The 10,577-nt window shown below is 43.3% G+C and overlaps 1 pseudogene; it reads left to right on the top strand.

Moving 5' to 3' along the window:
• Positions 1-9,553: 9,553 nt before the first annotated feature.
• Positions 9,554-10,129, top strand: LOC112580465 (annotated as a pseudogene).
• Positions 10,130-10,577: the final 448 nt, after the last annotated feature.

Here is a 10,577-nt window from a genome sequence, read left to right as displayed (position 1 = left end):
GAAGGAAAAGGAAGCCTGGCGTGCTGCAGTTCATGGGGTCGCGAAGAGTCAGGCAGGACTTAGTGACTGAAAAACAACAGCAACAAAGTTCAGATTACAGAGGTAAAACTATTAGGGGGTCAGACAGGGGATGGTGGAAACTGTGCACTAGGGTTTTTGTATGAGTGCCTGGTTTTGGGCTTTACAAACACACTGAGGCAGGTAAGTGGCCTCGAAAGGAATGTGTTGCGGGCAGGATAGTGTGGCAGGTGGCCAAGCTTCCAAGGGGAGAATAGGCATTAGATGGATGTGTGAATGCAGAACCAAAAGGTTATTGAAGCAAGATATCACGCAGAATGGGGCTGGTGCTTGTTCACCATTTCAAGCACTTACCAGGATTCTGTGAGGACTTGGGATCTGGGGTGCTTTTTTCAGCCTGGAGACTAAAGTCTAGGGCAAACCTGGTTATTTATGAGAGTCATGAGACCTGGAGTGTTCCATTAAATGGGATTGACTTTTCAATGTGGGTAGGGTGAACAGAAGAAAGTTGTGATGGCTGGGAGTGCAGCCCAAGAGTGGAGAGGGCCACGTGTGTCTGAGACCAGATGTGTTCTGAATGGCCAAGTCTGAGGCAAGGAACTGCCCCGCGTAGTGAGGACTCCATAGAAAGACTTGGGGCTGCTGCAGCTCAGGGAGTCATGAGAAGTCCCTGGAACCACTCAATCATGTCTGAATTGGCAAAGCGTACTCAGGATGTTTTTGCCAGGTTGTGATATAAGGCCTAAAATTAAGGCTGGTATTACAGTGCTGTGTGGTGAAACCATGAGGACCTCAACGGCCTGAGTGCTGGTTCTCCTCACTCTGCTCTTGCACACAAGGTCTCCTAACTCAACAGTCTTCTTTCTCACAGGGATTAAGTGGAGTTCCTGCTCATCCCCTCTCAGGCAGTTTCAATTCCCTGCCTGCCCTGGAGATATTCAGGTAAGCCAACAGCACCCTCCCATGGAATCAGGAGATATCCCTTCCTACCAACATTAAAGAAGCTGATCTCACAAACACTACTTGTTCACTCTTCTGAGAGCGCAACTCTGATGTGGCCCTGTGTGTGTGTGTGTGTGTGTGGTTTCCTCCACACTTGTTCATCACCAGAGAGTTCTCGCCAGAGAAAGATATCACATGTGCAGTGAATGTGGGAGATCATTTAGCCAAAGCTCAAGCCTCATTAGACACTGGTGAAAAAGTGTTAAGGGTACAACTAACGTGGATGACCTTTTAGCCAAAGCTACAGCCTCAGTAACCACTGGAAAGTTCACACTGGAGAAAGACCTTATGAGTGTGGGGAATATGAGAAATTGTTTATAAAGATCCAACCTCATGAAACACCAGAGTTCACACTGGAGAAAAAGCCTTTTAAGTGCAGTGAATGTGGGAAATCTTTTAGCCAAAACAGCAGCCTTGTTCTATATCTGAAAACTATACCGGAAAAAGGCCTTACATATGAGGGAATTGTTTAGTCAAAGATCTAACCTCCTGAAACACCAGAGGATTTACACTGGAGAAAGGCATTATGAATGCAGTGAATGTGGAAAATCCTTTAGGGGAAGCATCAATGACTGTAAGAGTTCACACTGGAGAAAGACTTAAGTGTGACCAGTGTGAGAAATCCTTCAGCCAAAGCTCTAACCTCACTTGACACCAGAGAGTTCACATTGGATTGGACCTTATGAGTGTGTTAAATGTGAGGAAGCCATAAGCCAAAGGACTTACCTGCTTGCTTACAAAACTCACACAGGAGAATCAACTCAGATGTGCAGAAAATGTCGTATTTCCTCCTTCAGTAAAACAACACTCAAGGACATGCCTCTTGAAGGCATCATCTGCCTGAACCGAACCTCCTACATCAACATAAAATTCAGGGATGTGGGAGGTGCATAGCACACCTTAACCAACCCAGCCCTTTTTTTTTTTTTTTTTTTTGGCCACACCATGAGGCCAGTGGGATCTCAGTTCCCCAACCAGGGATCGAATACCTTCCCCCTGCTGTGGAAGTGTGGGGTCTAACTGCTGGACCCCCAGGGAAGTCCCAGTTAACCTACCCAGTGCCCTTGCCAGGTTTCTGTGGTATCAGCTCTGTAGAGATACAGAAGCCACTGTATCTCTACCACCTAGCAGGTGCCCAGACTGTGCATCATTCACCCACCCCAGTGTGTTGGGAACAGGAAATCACAGTGTTCCCCCATTCCCTTGGGGACTTCCTGAGAGGCTGGAATACCCTCTTTTCTGATTAGTTTGGACAGGGACTTGACACAGCTGTGATCCAAAGGACTCCATCTGAGTTCTGCTGGTGACCTGAAAAGATGGAGTACCTTTGGGGGGTGAGGGTGGGGGGGCAGATATTGTTGGTTTCACATGACTTTCATGTTGGAATATCCAGCCTCCAAAGCACTGACCCAGGAGCAGCCTGCCTCCAAAGTTCTGGTTTTCTGTTATAACAAAGGCCTTATGGTTTCAGTCACCTTTAATCTTGAGTGTTCTATTCACTTTATGGGCTAGTTTGAAAACAAGTAGATTCTGCCCAAATACAAGAAGTAGATTCCATGGGATGCTGACCCTTGTGTACCTCATGGGGGTGGTGGGAGGTGGAATGGTAGCAGTTCTCATGGCAGTTTGGGCCTGCTTTGCCTTGCTTTGAGCCAGAATGCTAGAATTTTTTGTGACAGAGTATATCCTAAGGAGGGAGAGTGTGACAACCTCAAGTACTTCTGGAAAAAGCATGAATTCTCTCTTCTTCACAGGAGATACTGCTCAGCAGTGGTGAGGGAAGTCTGTTCCCTGGGTCCTAGAGGGGAGCCATGTGCCCTGATGGCCACAATTCTGTATATCTGGGAGTGTGTGTCGCTGGTTGAAAGACTACAGGGGGAATGATAGTCGTTCCAGGAGCAGAGAGCATGGGAGACTACAGCAGATTGGTTGGAATGCTCGTCTTTTAAAGGGGCATCCACAGTGCTCCAGGGGCCATGGCTGTGAAGGATGAGCAGCTGTACAAATTCTCAGGACCTTCAGAACTGTGTGTCTTGTGTAGCTGAGGGCCTCATCAGAAAATATCTAATGGTCTTAGGGATTCCTGTAGCTTCTCTGGGCTGTACACCCTAAGGCCATTGCTGCTCAGACAGGAAAACAAGAAGTTGATGGAAGATCTCTTAGTCCAATGATGTGGGTTTTGTGACCCAGCCTGCATTCCTTCCTACTGACTCAATTGTAAATAGTCTTCACTGATCACCAATGTTTGCTACTATTGAGGCAAGGTGCTGATCTCAGGGCACTACAAGGGATATGGTGGTGTCAACAGAGGTTTGCTAGCTTTATTTTTCCAAAACGGTAAGAATTCTTGTTTGTTAAAGCTTTTTAGGTATAGTTAATAAACAATTGTGTCCATATTTGAACTGTACCATTTGATAAATTTTGACATTCATATAAACCTATGAAACCATCAAACAATCATGATAATTAACTTATGAATTACACAATATTTACCTCATGTCTTTTAATAATCTCTGTCTGCCCTCCCCGGCCTTCCAGGCAAACATTGATTTACTTTATAATAAAATATTCTGCATTTTCTATAACTTCTTATGAATGGAATTATATAAAATGGTTACTCTTTTTTCCCCTTGGTGTCCTCCTCATGCAGTGTGTTTATTTTGAGATTCATCAATGGTTCTGATGTGGGTAGTTCATTTTTTATGTTGTTGAGGAGTATGATGTTCTTTGCATATACCACTATTTGTTTATTCTTTCATTTGTTTTCTGGATATATGAATAGTTTCTGGTTTTTGGCTCTATCAAACAAAATTGCTATGGACATCTCAGTACAATTCTTCAATATGGATATATTTCATTTCTCTTGTCTAATACCTTAGAGTGTGATGCCTGAGTTATAGGATAATAAATATATAACTTTTCAAGAAACACCAAACTGTGAACTAAAACTTGTTTCCTTTTGTATTTCTGTCAGCAGTGACAGACTGGTTCTTCCATATCTTTGCCAACAGTTGGGTATGGCTGGACTTTTTAAATTTTGGCCCTTTTAATAAATGTGTATAACAATATCTCACTGTAGTTTTAGTCCCACTTCCCTGATGTTTCCTGATGTTAAGCATTTTTCTTTTGCTCATTTGCCACCTTTATGTCTATTAAAATGTTCATATACTTTGCCTGTTTTTCAAAAATGAGTTTTGGCTATTTTTGTTTTCATTAGCCAGTAAGAAGATAGTGAAACAATAAAGACTTATGTTGGAACTTTGTTCATTCTTCTTTACTAAGGAGTAATTGTTTTTACTATTCTGGAATATTGGAAGATATCTCCCCAAACTTTTTTTTTTTTTTTTTGGTACAATTACCTCATATAACTTACAATTAATTTTAACTTTTGTCTGAATTTTTAATATAGTCTCCATTACTTTAAGTCAAAATATTCAATAATAAAATAAACAAAGGGAAGTTCCCTGGTGGTCCAGTGGTTAGGACTCTGGGCTTTCTCTATTGTGGCCCAGGTTCAATCCCTGGTCAGGGAATTGAGATCCTGCAAGCTGCCCAGAAAAACAACAACAAAACAGAACAGAACCCAAAACAAAACAAAAAATAATCCCAAAACAGTAAGTCAAGCCATGATTTGTAGTGTTGCCAGTTTCTCTAGTATCCCTATGAAAAGAAGCGTGGGGGCAGTTATGGACTGAAGTGTATGCCCCAAAATTCATATGTTGAAGTCTTAACATCCAGTACCTCAGAATGTCTTTGTACGTGGAAGTAGTCTTTAAAAAAGCTTAAATAAAGCCACAAGGGTGGATCCTAATCCAATGTGACTGGGGTCCTTAAAAAAGAAAGAAGGTAGGAAAATGAGGAAGGTAGGACAGACGCAGAGAGGGAAGACCATGTGAAGACAGAGAGAGAAGACAGCCATCTACAAGCCAAGGAGTGCCATCCCAGAGGAATCGATGCTGTTAACTCCTTGATCTCAGACTTCTAGCCTCCATATCTGTGAGAAAATAAATTCCTGTTTAAGCTTCCCAGTTTCAGGCACCTTGTTATGGCAACTTTTGCAAACTATTAGAGGGGCCATCAGCATCCAGGAAGGAGAGGGTCTGAGGCACCCCAGGGAGTAGGGAGGCTAAGGACACTCAGAGGAGCCAGAGGGAACTGGGAGGGGCTCCCCTGGGGTGGAAACAGGCCCGGAGGGAAGGCGGGAACCCTGGGTTAGACTCCCTGAGATGCTGGGTTGTGGGCTTGATTCTGGGATCCCCACCCATCAAGGGAGGGGTCACAACAAAAGATGCTCCCTTTAAGTCCCTGCCCCAGTATGAAGTGGGGAGAGGGAGCAGACTTGCCTTGGGGGTTGCTGGACGATGTTTAAAAGCTCCTGGGGGTGGGTAGTGGGGGGGGGGGGTGGAGGCAAGTGGAACAGTGAAACTCCAAGGAGTTACTCAGTGGGGTCACTGTTCACAACTAAAGAAAAGACGCAGAGTTTCACACAATCGAAAGGCTACTCAAATAGGGGACCTCAAACAGGATTCGCAGAGAGCCTCCAAATGTGGGTTTCCCACGGAGGCACAATCTTGTTCCTTACACATATCCTGCTCTCTCTGGGAAACATGAACCACATTCCAGATGGTGGCATGAGACCTGGAGTCTCTGCCTGAACCAGGAATTTACCACGTACTGTATCACTTACCATCATCTATATGAGTGCATTATAAGGGCTTCCCTCGTGGCTCAGTGGTTAAGAATCCACCTGCCAGAGCGAGAGACACCGGTTCCATCCCTGATCCAGGAAGATCCCATATGCCGTGGAGCAACTGAGCCCCTGAGCCACAACTATTGAGCCTGTGCTCTAGAGCCCGGGAGCACCAACAAGAGAAGCCAGGTTAACGAGAAGCCTGTGCACCACAACGAGAGAGTAGCCCCTGCTCACTGCAAACAGAGAATGAAGAGCCGTCACAGTGATAAATAATGAGGGAAAACCGAAAACATTATAAAATTAAAAAAAAGAAAAAAGTGCACTATACAAATGTCCCTAGCTCTGCAATGTGAAGAGACGACATGCTGTTTCCAGAGGGCACCTGGCAGAGCAGAGAGAAGACAGGAACATAGTCTGAAATCACACTACAAAGATCCAGTTTCATAACTATATCAAAAGTCGAACAACTTTAATCTTGAGGAGTCCACTAAATAATCAAAGAAACAGATATGGTATGACTGACATCCAGGATTTTGTCCTGAACTCAGTGAGAAACATTTCCTCATCATTTGCCAGGAATAAATTCACAGGAAGATTCTGAATATTGGAACACACTCCAGATGGCACATCATTCTCCTACGTTCATTTTTGTGGAAGTTCAACACAAGGTTAGTACACACATTTAAAAAATTACCTGTGACCCGACTATGGATCAGGGAGCTAGTGAGTAAATACACAGTGCAAAGCATGAGAGAGTGACCAAATGGACACATTAGAATGGAAGAAGAGAGAGAATTGTTTTTGAAACCACAAATAATGAAGATGAGAAGGAAGTGGCATAATTCTCCCAGTGTTACAGATGTGACTTTTGAGTATGGAAAGCTTACAAGAAGCTTACAAAATAATTTATTCAAGCTATAGAAAATTCATCGGAAAGAATGGAGGAGAGGGCGGAGCTATGAAGAGAAAGGAAAATCTAAATTCAAGAAAATTCGAATTCAGAGACAGATGAGACAGTAGGAAACATCTTTAACAATGACAATTAAGGCTGACATAACCACAGGTTGGGAATTGAATGGAAGTTCATTTTCTAAGAAAACTGTAATGAGATAGATTTCAAAAGAGAGGAATCATAATAAAATTCCAATGAAGGTTTGTTTTTCTAAGCTAGTAAGCTTAGTCTGTCAGCCCTGACATCAAGAGAGTGGATAGGAGCAGTGTGTGAGAGCAGTGGATTCACGAAGAAAATATTTTCAGAGAGTAGTGGCAGAAACTACAGCCTGGTACTGCCGTGTTCCATGCTGGTGTTACTCTCTAAATCTCAGTCCATTTGGGCTATAAGCCTGGCACCACCAACCTCATCAGGACATCTGAAGTTCGATTCCTGTATAGAAGAGATGGCAGAGCTACATGCTAGGGATCTGAATATATGTGACTAGAACCCTCCTGCACCTTCCTTCTACAATCATGAGCTTATGTCCTAAAACTCTTCTTAGAGTCAAAGGACATGAATGATAATTAGTTAACAATCAGTTTTCTCCATTTAGATTTCAATCTTGATTATTTTAATGGTTCTGCCTACTGTGAAGAGTTAGGAATAAGCAGTGAGATTTCCCCCCCCCTCACCCCAACACCCCAGAATCTAAAGGAGGAGAATGTAGACTGTGAGTGACTCACATACGACATTGGGTGTTCCCATCACACGTCTGTCCAACAATCTATGACTGCAGTAAAGTAAGCACCTCCACTCATCTCACAGGACCCTGGCATGCTTTACTTGCACCAGAGTGTGTGGTCTGTGTTTGCCACACATCTTCTCTATTGTGGATGTGGTATGCACAGGTCTGGTTCCAGGCAGTGAGAACCATCAGTATTCCATACCTGAATAGGCTGGTGTCTCCAGAGTGTTTATGGAACACCCTTAAGTTGTGCTGAGGTGTGTATCACACATCCAACCCACTGTGTTCCACAGAAGTGTGCTGCAGATTTCTGAGCTGTGATGCAGTGTCCCCAGCTATTGTACCATGTGGCATTCGAGGTGGAAGCAGAAGACACATTGCATTTACTGGCTTGTCATCAGCACAAAACTGTCCCTCTGGAAAAGACCTCAGGCAATATCTACTGTACTAATGGGGAAATATGGGGGAAGGGCAAACAGATTAAACAGAACAGAAAGTTGAGATGTAATTGACATACTTTATATTACTTCAGGTGTACAATGTGATGATTAAATATTTGTATATGACAGTCATTTTGTGAATTTAGTGAAATCCCACATTTTGTTGACTGGGATTCCTGTAGCAACTGGCCTAACTCTGGTGCATGTATTCATTGGGGAAGCTGAGTTAGTAGAAATTTCAAAAGCCTGTATCCCTGAACATTTAGAATATTTTAAGCATGCAGAGAACATCATGAGAAACACTGGGCTGGAAGAAGCACAAGCTGGAATCAAGATTGCTGGGAGAAATACCAGTAACGTCAGATATGCAGATGACACCACCCTTATGGCAGAAAGTGAAGAGGAACTAAAAAGCCTCTTGATGAAAGTGAAAGTGGAGAGTGAAAAGGTTGGCTTAAAGCTCAACATTCAGAAAATTAAGATCATGGCATCCAGTCCCATCACTTCATGGGAAATAGATGGGGAAACAGTGGAAACAGTGTCAGACTTTATTTTTGGGGGCTCCAAAATCACTGCAGATGGTGACTGCAGCCATGAAATTAAAAGACGCTTACTCCTTGGAAGGAAAGTTATGACCAACCTAGATAGCATATTGAAAAGCAGAGACATTACTTTGCCAACAAAGGTCCGTCTAGTCAAGGCTATGGTTTTTCCTGTGGTCATGTATGGATGTGAGAGTTGGACTGTGAAGAAGGCTGAGCACCGAAGAATTGATGCTTTTGAACTGTGGTGTTGGAGAAGACTCTTGAGAGTCCCTTGGACTGCAAGGAGATCCAACCAGTCCATTCTGAAAGAGATCAGCCGTGGGTGTTCTTTGGAAGGAATGATGCTAAAGCTGAAATTCCAGTCCTTTGGCCACCTCATGCGAAGAGTTGACTCATTGGAAAAGACTCTGATACCAGGAGGGATTGGGGGCAGGAGGAGAAGGGGACGACAGAGGATGAGATGGCTGGATGGCATCACCGACTCAATGGATGTGAGTTTGAGTGAACTCTGGGAGATGGTGATGGACAGGGAGGCCTGGCGTGCTGCGATTCATGGGGTCACAAAGAGTCGGACACGACTGAGCGACTGAACTGAACTGAAGCATCCTGTATTAAGAGGGATTGCCCAGACCATCTTTGATGATCCTGAAAAGAATTATGAGAAAATGATTGCTAGCCTTCAAACTGAAGCTGAAAAGGCTGATTTACAGTTAAAAGAGCTAAAAGTATGAAGACTGTGTGCCAAACTATTAAAGTTATGAATTCTTATATTTTTAGAAATGCATGCTGAAGAGGTTATACACTGATATATCTGGGATTATAAAGTAAACGTAACCCGTTAATCTGCTGCTGCTGCTAAGTCGCTTCAGTCATGTCTGACTTCGTGCGACCCCATAGACGGCAGCCCACCAGGCTCTCCCGTCCCTGGGATTCTCCAGGCAAGAACACTGGAGTGGGTTGCCATTTCCTTCTCCGATGCAGGAAAGTGAAAAGTGAAAGTGAAGTGGCTCAGTCGTGTCCAACTCCTAGCGACCCCATGGACTGCAGCCTACCAGGCTCCTCCATCCATGGAATTTTCCAGACAAGAGTACTGGAGTGGGGTGCCATTGTCTTCTCCAATGGAGATAAAGAACACCATGAAAATGATACATCATGCTTTTTTTCTAGTAAGCGGCCTGAGGTGACCCCTAAAAATGGTGCACTATTCACTTGACCCAGAAAACCCCACAAAATCATGCAAACCAAGAGGTTCAAATCTTCGTGTTCACTTTAAGAACAGTCGTAAAACTGCCCAGGCCATAAAGGGCATGCATATCCAAAAAGCCACCAAGTATCTGCAGGATGTCATTTTAAAGAAGCAGTGTGTGCCATTCTGTCGTTACAGTGGTGGAATTGGTAGGTGTGCAAAGGCCAAACAGTGGGACTGGATGCAGGGTCGGTGGCCCAAAAGAGTGCTGAATTTTTACTACACATGCTCAGAAATGTCGAGAGTAATGCTGAACTTAAGGGCTTAGATGTAGATTCTCTGGTCATTGAGCACATCCAAGTGAACAAAGCCCCCAAGATGTGGCGCAGGACTTACAGAGCTCATGATCAGATCAACCCCTACATGAGCTCACTCTGCCACATTGAGATGATCCTTACTGAAAAAGAACAGATTGTTCCTAAGCCAGAAGAGGAGGTTGCACAGAAGAAAAAGATATCCCAGAAGAAACTGAAGAAACAAAAACTTATGGCTCGGGAATAAATGCCACAAAAAATAAATGCAAATAAAAGAAAAAAAAAAAAGAAAATGATACATCATGATGAAGACTGGGAAAGTGTTCATGGGGTTTCATAGCAAAGTATTTATGGATATATGTGAAAAGAGCCATTATAAAAGGTAGAATATGTGTGTATAATTTTATGCACATATAAAGATAAAGGGAAAGATAAACGGAAATAGGCAGGAGAAAATCTGGTGTAAGGGATGCAAGCATGTATGAAAATACCAAAATATTTTTTATTTTTTCAAATTTATTTATTTAAATTGGATAATTACTTATCAATATTGTAATGGGTTTTTGCCGGGGACCAGCCCCGGCTGATCCAGGGTATTCGAAGGAGAGACGGCTAGGCGAGGGTCAGGGAATAACTGCTTAATTACACTTTAATTAAGGATACAAAGAGTAATAGAATAAGGATAGCTCAGTGAGGAAAT

This window comes from Bubalus bubalis, chromosome 18, assembly GCF_019923935.1.
Source record: "Bubalus bubalis isolate 160015118507 breed Murrah chromosome 18, NDDB_SH_1, whole genome shotgun sequence".
Taxonomy (NCBI): Eukaryota; Metazoa; Chordata; class Mammalia; order Artiodactyla; family Bovidae; genus Bubalus; species Bubalus bubalis.
The sequence above is the reverse complement of the archived record's forward strand: the minus strand, read 5'-3'. Positions and strand labels throughout refer to the sequence as shown.